This window comes from Gavia stellata, chromosome 13 (genome assembly GCF_030936135.1).
Source record: "Gavia stellata isolate bGavSte3 chromosome 13, bGavSte3.hap2, whole genome shotgun sequence".
Taxonomy (NCBI): domain Eukaryota; kingdom Metazoa; phylum Chordata; class Aves; order Gaviiformes; family Gaviidae; genus Gavia; species Gavia stellata.
In genome coordinates this window covers 1,087,870-1,100,876 of record NC_082606.1, presented here as the reverse complement: position 1 = coordinate 1,100,876, position 13,007 = coordinate 1,087,870, and positions in this window count along the sequence as shown.

The window sequence follows — 13,007 nt, the reverse complement described above, 5'->3', positions numbered from 1 at the left end:
TAGTTCAGCTTACTTCACGCCTCTCCCAAGAAAACCCACAACTTGACCGTGCAGCCACGCTGATGCTGGGGGTAAGGTGGCCAAAGCTCAGTGCTTGACTCTGCTTTCTGGGAAGCGGGCCAGCTCCGTGTCACCCTTTCACAACATCAGAATGGCTACACAGTTGTGCAGCAACACAGAATGCAGTTCAACTCGTGCATTTGCATTAGGAGCTGGATTTCACCTATGTGGTGACCTGATGTGTCTCCTCTGAGCTCCCTGGAGACGGGCTCCAGGGCACTCTGCTGTGTCTTGCTCCCTGTTTAGTCCTTCCACTAAGCTCTCAGTCAAAGGAAAGATCAACGTCTCGGAAAAACTGCTAAATTTTCAATCTGGTTCGGATTTCGGGAACATCAATGTCTTGCCTTCATTTTTGTGTCTCACATTATTTCACACGTGAGGGCAGAGCCCCCCACATCTGCTCACTTACCTCACTTATATGCAGCTGGGGGATAAATGTAGACAAGTCGCTGCAGCTGCAGTGTATCTTCCTTTCTTCCTCACCCCTCTGTTTCTGCTGCCTGGCACATGCGTGCCTCTGCCTCCTGCATCGCCTCTGTCTCTCGCATTTCCTTTGCCTCTTGCTTTACCTCTGCCTTCTGCATCGCCTCTGTCTCCTACATTGCCTCTCCCTCCTGCATCTCTTCTCCCTCCTGCATCTCCTCTGCCTCATTTCTCCTCTCTCATTTCTGCATTGCCTTTGGCTCCTGTATCGCCTTTAGTTTCTGCATCATCTGCCTACATGAGGTGGCATGGGCAGAGCCATTTCAGCTTGGGGCAGCCCATGCTGGTGCCTCATAGGACATAGTAGGCCTTACTGAGAAAAAGCTGGAGAAGGCTGGCATTAAGCAGCAGTAATTACTCCCCTGGAGAGGTCACAGCCTTCAGCAACATCTCTCAGTGCTACAGCTCCTGAGAAGCAGTTTTAGATGTAAAATCTATTTCCTAAAAGTTGATGACTTTCTCTCCCTTCTTCTCCAGACCTTTGGTTTTTTATCCCTAGAGGGAGAAGGACCTTGGGAATTTATACACCATATTTTTCCTTCCTCTCTCACCTTGCTTTGTCCTTAAATTCAAACCTAGCTTTAACTGAGACAACTGGTACTGTGTACCGTGTGTCCCAGAGGCTTTTGCTGCATTGTAAGACTGAGCAGGCAGAACTGGTCTCCGCTCTGCCTTTGATAATAAGTTGCCTTCACACTCATATGTCCCTGGAAAAAGTGCTAGCTCCTGAACACAGAGTCAGGCTGTAACTGAGAAATTGCAGCCTGTACGCTGGCACGGCAACTGCAGTGCTATGTCAGGAGGGCATGCGACTGTCCGGCTCCCAAATCCTGTCTCCTTGGGAAGGGGCTGCAAAGCAGAGGTTTCTTAGGCTTGCACCCTATTGGCAAATTTGGGCTACAAGTCAACAAAATATGGGAGGGTTCTGGCACCAAAAGGCACTAACATTTTTATTCTTTTGTTCAATGGTAGAAGCTATCTCATCTGATTACTTTTCCACAAAGATGACTGGGGTGTGGAGAAAGGAGAAAAAATAACACTGTGTATCAGGACACAGCATCTCATAAGAAGTGCAGGACGCTGAATACTTTTTGTTCAAACCAAGCTTTGGGAGAAAGATGAAGAAAGATAGGAAACTATAAGGGGCTGTGACAAACAGGCTTTTCAGAAAAAAAAAGAAAACAAAAAGAAAACAACTGTAAGATTTGTTATGGAGAAAATTCGTTTTATGCCTTAAAAACACTAGGGACTGTGATGATAAGAAAGCACTGTACTAGCACAGTCAAAAGTAATCTGAAAATGAAGTTTTCCATAGCAGGCCTCCTTTGACCCCATTAACTGTGGACATTAGAGTATTTTCATGTTCTTTTTTATCCTGTTAGACATTCATTGGGCCCTCAGTTACGCTGTGCCATCACTCGGGATACTAAGCGATGGGCTGTGGTTGCTCTGATGTGTCAGTGAAAGATGTTTAAGTATAGGACAAACAAATGTCTCTGGCCTTCAAAAAACAATTTTCCAAAGGTTGAACTCATATTGACTCATACTAGCGCAGCAGAGAGGTGTGCTAAACGCTCTTACTGCAGCCTACCTGGAAGCAGAAGTGTCTCCTGTGAGAGAAAATAGTGGAGAGCCAAGAATGAATAAGCAGCCTTATTGCACTGTGGATTAAAAAACCCTCTTCCTATGAAAGGGCTGAGTAGGGCTTGTTAAAGCATTGATGAAGACAAAGGGTAAAATTACGATGGGGTAGACAAGGTAAAATTATAACCTACAGCTTTGGGGTGGGAAGGAAATGAGCAATAAAGGAATTGGCCTGTGTGGGAGGCAGCAGGTTTCTCATCTTCTCCTGGAGCATCTTGCCATGTCACATTGCTAGAGGTAATGTACTGGGATGAAGGGGTTTCTGGTGAATGTCCTTCCCTTTCCTGTGTCCCCTTTCCCCAGGGCCATGCTGCCCAAGCTGGACAGAGTCCTTTCTGAGCATCAGCACGTTGCTCTCTAATGCCACTGCTATCGCCATCACCTACAAAACCCCCAACTTCAAGGTGCTTTTCAAAGAGAGGGTTTGATCTTGTAGATCCCATGTTCAGGATCAGCACCTGCACATCATGCCCAAAACACACTTGTGCTCAAAGCATGGTGTCGTGGGTCTGGAGTGGATGGTGGTCTCTTTTCAGACCTAGGCTTCTGCATTTCTCCTCAGTGGCCACCAGCTTCTCAGGGCAGAGAGCAGGAGCGATGCATTGCTCTACCGACAGTCTTAGACCCTGACTTTGGAGTCAGGCCCTGCAGAGTCAGGGCCAGCAGAGAAGAATGCACATCACATGAGTACTTCAGGAAGACCTGCTGTGCTTCTGAGATAGTCCTTTTGATCCAGCCACTTAAATTGCCTGAAGGAAACCGCTGGAGTTTGCTGATGTGCTGGAGGTTTGTGACGTGTTTCCTAATTTCCTGCTGGAGGAGTTGAGGTGGGTTGACAGGGCTGATGTCAAAGGGAAGAGCATTAAATAGGCTCTTGCTTTGTCTCACTGAGTGATAAGCGTCCATAACCTGTGGAACTCCAAAGACTGATAGACACAGCATGCAGACCACTTACAAGGATCAATCTTATGCTTTCCATAAATCTTCTTTTCTGCCCAAGATCCTTCCATTTTTTCCTCCCAGATTGATTGTACTTTTCAGCATGCTTCTTGATGTTCTCCATTGCATCCTCAGCAGGACCATCCCAAATCAGTACAAAGACTGGACCCTCCAGATGAGATCTCACCTTTCATGTGAAGCTATTAGCTTTGACGTTATCATTTCAGAAGGAGCAGACACTTCATTCAAGGGCTACATGCACAAAAGAGCTGAAGACATGCGTGTATCCAAAATTCACTGAAATCTGAGCTCAGGCTGGGGCTGCTCCCCACCCACAGTGCTGCTCCAGGCTTACGGCTGCAGATCACCTTGCTGCTTCTTGTGATTTTTGGTCACCAGGGTGGGTCCATGGTGTCTCCCTGGCTGCAGGAGCGGTAGGCTGTGGGCACCTAACCCAGTGCAGCCAGCGTCATGGGGAATCCCATCAGCTATGATGATGTGATGGGTGACTGCAGACGGGCACCTGCAAGACCACAGTGGGTCTTGGCAATCTCGGGAGGGAATCCAGTGGCTCTGTTAAGCCAGCAGTGCACTGGGAAAGATGATCCCAAAACTGGAAAAGTTGTGTTGGTAATTAAATTTCAGATTTTCTCTAATTAACACAGGTTCTGGGGAGATTCTTTTGAAAGATATACAGAAAGTGAAAGGATGAGAGTAACTCAGCAGCAGTGGGACTTTGGAGAACAGCACAGTGAATGAAGGTATCAATTTAGCAGTAGTGATAGTGGCCTAAGGATATAACTTGGCAAGGGCTGTAGAGAGAGTGCATAAATCTCATTAGACCAGCTGATACTGTTGCAGGGAAAAAAGACAAGCTCCCCTGTTGAACCTCCACTGCTTGTCCCATACCAACATCACCTGGCACTTCTTCAGAAAAAGCATTACACAAATGGCACATATATTGGAACAACTGTCCTCTGAAATCTTTTCCCTCTTCTCCCTTCAAATGCTACCAAAGCGATCATCCAAACCAAACTTGCAGAGAGCAGCAGTTGCATAGAAGCACACCAAGCGGAGCACCACATGCAAATCCTGTCCTGCAGACATGGCCAAGACCGCTGCCTGTCATGGTATGATCAAACTATGCTGTGTGCATCCCACACTGTGAAATCCTCCAGCCTGGGAGGATTCAAACGGTCTCACTGAAACTAGGTGAGAAAATCAAACCTACTATATGAATTTGCATGGCCAACGTGCATGAGAAACCCCTCCCCCATCAGCAATGAGAGTACTGTCCTCCTAAAGCAGCTGCTCTGCGCTGTCTCTGACGTCTCAGGCATGATACTCCAGGGAGACCTACAAAATAACTTCAATGGAGAGAATTACGACTTTTAGCAACAGGATTCACAATTCGTATCTCCACCAAACAGCAGGGATGCACCACCTTTCTCTGCCTGCAGTCCTTGATACATGCTTTTGCATTCAACAGGCAGTGACAATCGCCTTCTCTTTTTCTCTCTCCACTAGCTGTGAAAGATGTAATCCTGGCTGTCCTACCTAATGTCCTCCTCTGCTCTCCAGGATTTGTCTCTTGTTCCTCTCAAATTAATCTATTAACACAATCAAGCTATGCCTAGAATTGTTCCCAAGATACCATTTCCCTCCCTCAGGTTCATAAAAGAATTTTTTAGGGTAAGTGTGAATCCCCATCCTACTACTCCAGGCAGCCCCCAGAGTATCTGCATGCACACCCGTCCTCTGCCACCAACGGGATGAATGACGCAGGACAATGTGAAGCTTCAGCTGGTGTGGGCAGGGAGGAGCGTCCCTCTGTTGGCCACATTTCTGTTTTTATCTTTTCCTCATCAAAAACAAGCTTCAGGAGAACGTGAAAAGGCAGAAGACTGCAGCTAAACAGAATTTCACAGCAATTTTTATAGACTTCTAGAAGGACTTGGGGTGGAAGAACCCCCTGGTATGTCCCCAGGCCAACCTCCTGCTCAAAGCAAGGCTGTTCACAGACCTAGATCGACTGGCTCAGAGCTTGCTCAGGCCACTCTTAATGCATCCTTTCAATATATAAATTGGGCTTATAAGAAAGATGGAGAAAGACTTTTCTACCAGGGCCTGTGGTGACAAGACAAGGGGCAATGGTTTTTTTAGACTGAAAAAGGGCATATTTAGATTGGATATAAGGAAGACGTTTTTTACAATGAGGATAGTGAGACATGGGAACAGGTTGTCCAAGGAAGCTGTGGATGCCCCATCACTGCAAGTGTTCAGCGTCAGGTTGGATGGGGCTTGAGCAACCTGATCAAGTGGAAGATGTCCCTGCCTATGGCAGGGGGTTTGGACTGTATCTCTAAAAGCTCCCCTCCAACACAAACCATTCTATGATACTGTGATTCTGATGCCTAGGATGTGTGTGACCCTAATGCTCCTGACAGTGCCAGTTTAAAGAAATTTATTTATCAGCCCACATGGAGGCAGGGTCCTAGGGGTCTCCAGTGAGAACCAATTCTTTCCTGATGTTTCTGGTGTTAAAAATTGTGACAGTCTTTCTTGGTGCTCTGCTTTTCTCTGAAAAGCAATGAGGTTATCAGGCCATCACAAGCTCCCTGCACAACACTGGGGCTGTTTTGGGATGCAAGGGAATGACTTAGTAAAAATCAAGGGCCTGGGCCTGTTTTTTTACCAATAACAACCAAAAATTAGAGGAAAACATGCTCTGGCTCGTGAACTATGCTTCTTACTCAGCCTGTCACTTCTGCACGGTGCACTGAAGGCCAGTCTAGACTGGAGGCTGCAAACAGGGACTGCGCCATGCAACTTGCTCATCATGAGAACTGCGTGCACTCATGTGTGCATCCTGGCACAGGCTCACACACAGATGCCTCGAAGAAAGGAAACCAGAAGACAGAGCCCCAGGGGTGCACTGGTGCACACCAGTGCAGACACTGCTGCACAGATGCGCCACAGGAGCATATCGGACCCATGCATGCCCGCTCCCTGACGCTCATACTGCAAACTGCAGAAGGGCACACATCTGCAATTATCAAGACATAGACATCAAATCCTTGCCGGAATTCCAGAGCTCTCCACCACAACAGCTCTCCTCCGGATTTCTAACATGGCAGCACAGAGACATTTATATTCCCCAGGGAGTTTCCCCTCAAAAGCAGCCCAAGGACCCCACAAGTGAGCACCTGAGAAGATGTAGAGGCCCTAGATACCTGGAGATAAAAGCAGTCATTAAAAAGGCATAAACAAAGGGCATCATGATTGTTTTGCCATGTCTCCAGACTTGAGAGGAGGCTGAAATAACCTTTACATAATCCCATTAGCATTTCCAGTGAAAACAACGGCATTTTAGAAGGCAGAACAATGTATTTTCTTATCATCCAGAAAGGTCAAAGGTATTTATCTGATTTAATATTTTATAATTGATATTAAGCAACACAGAAGAATAAGGCAGGCAGGTGGGAGATGGCTGCAGTGACATAGCAGAAGCTGCCCTCTACTTCTCCAGTAATGTATTGTCCAGCGGGCTGGGTAGGAGCCAGGTCTGGGAGCAACAGCCCTTTTCTATCGACTCTACAGAAAAGAGGACTTTCTGTCATGCCCTGCTGTGGTAAGGACCCCAGCTGCAAAGGCAGCCTCCTCCACGCTCACAACATTGCCACTTAACACTGTTTCACTGTCACATCTCTGCAGGAGCTGATGCTGTAACCATTGCAATCCCAGGGGATGAAATATCTTCAGCCTGCCTGTCATTTTCTGTCCTTCCCCTGGTCGGGCAGGGTGCTGGCACAGTCCTGGCCAAACTGCTGCATCCTCCACAGGGGGAAGGGATGAGACAATAAGAAAGCTGAGAAGATACTGCTGTGGTTTGGGGAGGGAGAGTGAGAAAAGAGAAAGGTGGCTCAAAAAAAGGTTGTGATGCCCAGCAGGATCCAAGCCAGTCAGCACACATGTGGACATGCATCGATGCTCTCCACAATGATGACTTTGCATCCAGAGTAGCAGCAGGGCAGGACCAGCACCCCTTCTTCGGGTTCACGAACTGCCCCATCTCATGGGCGCTGTGGTCAGGCAGGGACAAGCTGTTGGCTCGAGGGCCTTGCAGCCCAGCGTTACAGTGGGTGCTCCACTGGTACACAGGATCTGTAAATATGCAACACTTGGGTACCTCGTATTTTTCATCTCTGGTAGGCAATGGAAATTAGGAGGTTATTCTTTGCTGAAAAATTCTGGAAAGTCATAGCTGAAATCTCTCACTTGTCTATTCCATCTGTTTATTTTTACCACTTAATAACATGTCTGTCTCATCAACTATTCCTGACACCATGGCAAGAAAATCCAACTCAGTGAAGACAGCTTTATGAAAGAGACATTAGCGCTTCGTTACTGTGTCACACCACGTCAGTGCTTCTCTTGTGTATGAAGTCTGGTCTGTAATTTCAGAGACTGTCTTCCATCTCTTTGAGGAGGTGATATGACCAATATATTTGAAATTGTTGATTATTATGCAAAAGGTTATCCGAACTGTGAAGATAAGAAGCAACTTCAAGCACTTCAAGGACTCTCATTTGTTTGGTGATACGCTTTTCTCTTCACTGCCACATGATGTCATGAACCTAATTTCCAGTGATTAGTAACAATGGCAAAACAGTCATTGAAAAAATCTTTGATAGAGGAGGGAACTCTGGGACCACATGAAGAGGCTGTGCTATCAATAATTTCTCACCTTTAATGAAGTCAGTCTGCAGGCTTCACCATGACACCAAACCTGTTTCTCTCTTTGCTTTCCAAAGAGGCATCCCAGCTCTCTGCAGAAGGGTAGCTTGCCTGAATGCAGATCGACAGTGTTTTGTCTTCTTTTTAATTTGAGTAATCTTGGGTTTATTGTCTTCACAGTGGATGACTTCACTCACCCCTTTTATTTAAAACTATCCTCCTGGTTTCATTACTGAACAATCCGCTTGCTGGGGAAGCCTGGAAGAACTGAATCTGAACCAACTTACGTTTTCAAATGAACTGTTCTACCTCCTTTCCCTTATTTTCTAGACATGCCATAAGCTTTTGTTTTTAAAAGTTTTGAAACCAGCCAAGCTCAACCAATGTCCTCGTTTGCTTTTTGGACAGGGAGCAGGGATATTTCACTGAAAACACAGTCTTGCATCTCCCAGTTTGCTCGCTGTTCAGAATCACTCAGAACATGTATACTCTTTTGGGCATGTATTCTGGAAGCAGAATCACAGAAGCGTTAGTTGGAAGGGACCTAGTCCAACCTCCTGTTCAAAGCAGGATGATTGCCAACGTTAGGAGAGAGGAGAGCACAGCCGTGGGTGTCTCCAAGTGCAAAGCATGATGGATAAAGGCCATCTGTGACACACCGCCTTTGATAGCACCACCTGGCTTTAACAATTCAAGACCTCCTTACTAGTCCTGACTCTGGTATCTTCAATTACTGTCTTGTGTATGGTCCTGTTACGCCTGTAGGAAGTAGACTGCCACTACCTGGTATTTCAGAAGCGATCCTCAGCTAATGACCTAATCAGTGCATTTTAGAAAAAAAGCAATTCCTCTATTAGATCAGTTCAAGAAATCATCCTATTCAATCCTTGTCTACAAGAAAGGTACCATAACTGCTAAAGAACATGATAACTTGCACTTTGGGAAGCTCCCTCCTTCCCTGGGAAGGAATGGCCAGCTAATGCCTTCAGGATCTCTCCTGCCAGTATGAGAAACTGCTTCCAAAAATTAGGGAAAGAGGACCAAAACAGCATTCTCGAGTCTTGCAGTTTCCCTGTATGTCCCTCTATATGTTCTACCATAGTGCACAGGTCCTTTCCATAAGGGGCCATGCAGGCCTAGACCAATTAGGTTGCCTGCATATCAGGAGGCTCTTCGGATCCTGCTGTCCTGGGATAAAAGAAAGAAAACGCTCAAGGTTGCAAACTTCCAAATGCTCCTATGGTTGGAAAGGCCAGAAAACAGCATGAGATTGGCCCACAGCATAGAAAATTTCAGCTCATCAGTTAGACAGCTATAAGCAACAGCAAACAGCATTTATAGTGGGAGGTGTCAAGCAAGCATATCTAGTAGACAGCACCACTAGCTCTGTCCTGCAATGCGAAGTAGGAAATGATCTGGCAGGTTCTGTAGTAGTTATTATGGAAAATCTCTATCAAGTGGAAAATAAAGAGAACCTACCAGTTTCTACAGAGTAATTTCAAATTCACTCTTGTGTGAGGGAGAAGGATTTGTTCCAAAAAGCTGGAAAGAGATAAGTGAGCTGCTAAGTGAAATGGCTCAATGTTCCTCTATATTGACTTTTTCCCCCAGAAACAACTCTTTCAATGACATTATGCTTTAGCCATTGCCCCAGGTGTACTGCCACACTGCTCTGCAGACACTACGTGACCCTGTCAGGGCTTTTGCTAAGCTTGCTCAAGGAGAGGAGACACCTCTGGGGTGCTCCTTCGGCCCCAAGAGCAACCAGACCGGCACGGTAAGCAGCGTAACCCTGAGAAAGCAAATGACGAGCTGCGGCTTTGCATGGAGGAGGCATTTTCCGCCCTGTTGAGGCGACTTCACTAAATCCATACAGCATCCAGTGGTCTTATCCACACAACACTTAACCGCTCTATAAGGTATGCTTATTACCTTCACTTTATGCTGACAGCGTATGTGCCACCCATTTTTCTGTAACCTACCTGGCTTACAGCACAGCTTGCAAATCATCTCAGTCAGCTGGGCTAGTCCAGCTATAAGCATGTCACCAACGACCTGAATGTCAACAGTTTTTACCAGATAAGCTGCAGAACTCGATGGCTGGCTAATAAGGCTAGGGTTAAAGTTTGTTGTTTCTGTACTCACTAATATGACTATGGTGAGAGATCACGCAGGAGTTGGTGGAGGCATTTCTGTCCCTCTATTGCACACTCTAGATAGGTAAGGAAGAAAACATGCCTATGCACTATAGAGGATGGAAATGTACATGGGTACCCATCAGTGGGTCCCAGTCCTTCTCTTCTGTACCAGCACCTTTGCTGAGTCCAATAGGAGACAGCTCTTGCCCAGAGCCAGCAGGGATGGCTCAGTGCCCAGTGAGGGGCTGCACGAACCAAGAAACATCCCACGTTCTGCCCTGCCTCCATGCTGCTTCTTGGATACGTGGAAACAGCACATGGTGTCTGAAACACTCACAGTGACATGCAGCTACCCAAAGGCGCCAGGAAGATCCTCTTGGCATGAGGACATGCTCTGGTGTCATCTGCCTCTGTAGCTGTGTCCCTAACTGGCCTGACATACGAACTCATTGCTTCTGCTGCCTTCTAATCCCTAACTTGCTGGTTTATTTGCGTGAGCAATTCTTCAGGTGCAGAAAGACCTGCCTTACTCTTACCTCTCTTTTTGGTTGAGGCTGGAGGGTGCCTGATCCGGGACAAATCTACCCTTTCCTTGCTTTGGTCACAAAAAAGCCAACTGAGAACAAACCTTAAGGAATCTGCTGCCCGCATAAGTGTGCCAGGTTTGGATATATATGACACTGCACATGTAACACACTTCTCGACTATGTGCTGGGCCAGTGATTTTCCAGTAACTAAATAAACCAGACAGAAATGGCATTTCCCTGGTTTTCACTGCCTTGTTTTCTCACTCCTTTTGGGTCCACTTGCCTTGTTTTGTCAGGAACTGTCAAACATCAGCAAATGAGCTGAGAACTGCATCCTGAATGAACTCTGTAGCAGAAGAGCACATCAGGCTGTTGACCAAGGTCCTTCCCATCAACACATCTGCATTAGCAGAGATGAAAAAAAAGGCATCTATCTAAAAATAAAATTATAGAACGTTTAGGTGTTGCTATTTTCATCAGAGATTAATTAATGTTTTAAAGCTTCAGTTCACTTCGTGCTTCTCAAAGAAAACATAGCAGACTTGGGCAAAGGGAAAGCAGCTCTATTACCTATGTAAATGCTTCTAAATGCTGAGCGGCTGTTTGTAGCCTCTGGGCACAGGCTGGCCCAGAAACAGTGGGAAGCAGAGGGCAATGGCTGTGGTTATGAATGTGTAAGTGAAGGTATGGAGGCAGAGAGGGAATGTAAATTGGAGCTGATTTCTTGGTCAAACTTTGCCCGCAGTTGTGCATCTAATGAAGGAGTCCTAGCCTTAAATGGGTCTTGTAGTCCTTCTGGGAGAATCAAACTAAATAATGGGGACTGGTTCTCTTACTAAAGAGAGTATGAAGACTAGACACAGGGGAGCCCACCCATACTGCCCAGCCATAGGATCTGTCCAGGCTATGACCCTGCAAAGAAATGCAATGGGAGAGCATCAAATTTCCGGGGTTTTAAGTTTGGAGGTATCACCTGCTACTTCAGAAAAATCTATGAAAAGGCATGGAAGTCTACTCAAAATCGATGGGGATAGAGGGATAACCTGAAATGACATAGCAAGATGGGTGGGATACACGTTGTCAGGTGAGAAAGGGAAGCGGTAAGAAGAATGGCTGCATGCTGCAGAGTCAGTGCTGTGGCAGAGGGCAAGCCAGAGAGATGCAGCAGCAAGAAGTGAGGTCAGGTCACATAGAAGTGGGGGAAAAGCAGCATTGTCCAGGAAGCAACAGATGGAAGGAGCAGCAATGAAGAGAGAAATTAAGCATTGAGTGGGCAGAGGCTGTTGGGACTACTCAGCCATGGGCATGCCATGAGCAGAGACTGAAATGCTGGTCCACTGCACGGGGATGCATGCTCCCTCCTTCCTACCCTTCAGGCTGGCCACAGGGAGCTTATGGAGCCCAAGGATTATGGCTGCAGATTGGGAAGGATGTGGTCAAGAGAAGCACAGTAATCTTGGATGAGTTGTCTGTCCTCCATACTGGGAGATGGAAACACAAGTTCGAGGGAAAATTTACTGATGCTAAACAGTTATACCACCATGGGGGAGTTTGGATTTCATGTGTAAGGTAGGGGGATGAAGGCAAACACAACTTCACCCCCTCCTACAATGAACCCAGTTGGTGGCAGGGCGGCATGCTGTCATGGCCGGAGGCCCAAGATGCAATCAAACTCCACCTTTGCAATACAGCTTTGCAAGTGCTTGCGTTCTCAGTTATAACACCCTGTCAACTGAGGTGCACGGAAACGTGGTGGTAGCCCTGGCCTTGGCTGCAGGGTCACCTGGAAGGAGCAGGAGAGCTGGTGACAGGGACAAGTCCTGTGGTTGGCACCGGGACAGGAGACCTCCTAAGCCCGACCCAGCCACTTGAGAGCTACACTTTACAATACCGATGGATAATTCACAATGAATCCTGACATTTTTTCTACACATTTCACCTGACATTATTTCATCCTATCTAACGTCATTTGATCCACCCTCTAAATCCAAACTTTAATATGCAGATACCTAAAAAGAGAAACAGTCCTCACACATAAGAGCCTAGAAGCTATAGTTCAAAGCATAAAAACCCAGTAGGTCAATATTAAGTCACACCCTTCCCCAATTAGAGGGAAAAATAAAGACAGTTAACTCAGAGCCACATGAAGCTTTATGCATTCAAAAACACCAATAGTGGTTTATTCAGAAAATACAAACAGCCTTGCTTGGAATGAGATTAACATTCACATGAGATGACACTTGCCATGATTATGTGAGCCAGAAATATATTTTGCCCCAACAGTATAGGAGGGTGTGTATAATCCTCATAGAGGTAACAAGACTCCCAGGTCCTCCCAAATGCCTGCATAGCTATTCCCACTGACCTGTCTTAAGTTTCTGCTGGTGTTGAGTTGATCTTTGGTTCTCCCTTCAATTAGTTTATTATTTTCTGGTTTAGCTTCTCTATCAGTCCATCTTATTTAAACTACACCCTGTAA